Genomic DNA, 504 nt, shown 5'->3' with positions numbered 1-504 from the left:
GGCGCAGCCTGTGACTGTGTGTGTGATCCATGCGGGTGCTGCGGGTGGGTGACACCGTGCAGGGGCACTGACTGCGCAGGACGGAGCGGGTGCGCGCCGTGCCTGCGCGTGCTGTGTGTGTGAGCTCTGCGTGCAGGCTGTGTTTGCTCAAGAGGTGTGTTTGCGGGTGGCTGCAGGCTGTGTTTGCATGGGGGGTGTGTGCACACGCGCGTGGATAAGTTTGTGGGGCTGCAGACTGCGTGTGCCCCCGCGATGTGCGGGTTTGCAGCCTGTTTGCAAGCTTCGAGCGTGTGCGAGTTTTGGGGTGCGCGGGCTCTGCAGATGTGTGTGCACGCAGGTTCGCGGGCTGTGTGTCTGTGTGCTGGGTGTTTGTGCTGCTGGTGTGCGTGTGTTTGCACACTGGGGGGGTGCTGCGGGCGTGGTTAGTGTGCGTGTGGGGGGGTTGTGTGTGCAGGTCCGTGGGTTTGCAGGCTGCACGGGGGGCTGGGCGGCCCAATTTGCAGA

The 504-nt window shown here is 64.5% G+C and overlaps 1 protein-coding gene across 1 annotated transcript in view; it reads right to left on the bottom strand.

Moving 5' to 3' along the window:
• CPLX2 (complexin 2) overlaps positions 1 to 504 on the bottom strand; it is a 24,714-nt gene that overhangs the window by 2,443 nt on the left and 21,767 nt on the right. The window lies entirely within an intron of this gene.

The sequence above is a fragment of the Corvus brachyrhynchos genome, unplaced genomic scaffold (assembly GCF_000691975.1).
Source record: "Corvus brachyrhynchos isolate BGI_N302 unplaced genomic scaffold, ASM69197v1 scaffold21, whole genome shotgun sequence".
Lineage (NCBI taxonomy): Eukaryota > Metazoa > Chordata > Aves > Passeriformes > Corvidae > Corvus > Corvus brachyrhynchos.
Note: the sequence above shows the minus strand (reverse complement) of the source record. Positions and strands in the feature narration are given on the sequence as shown.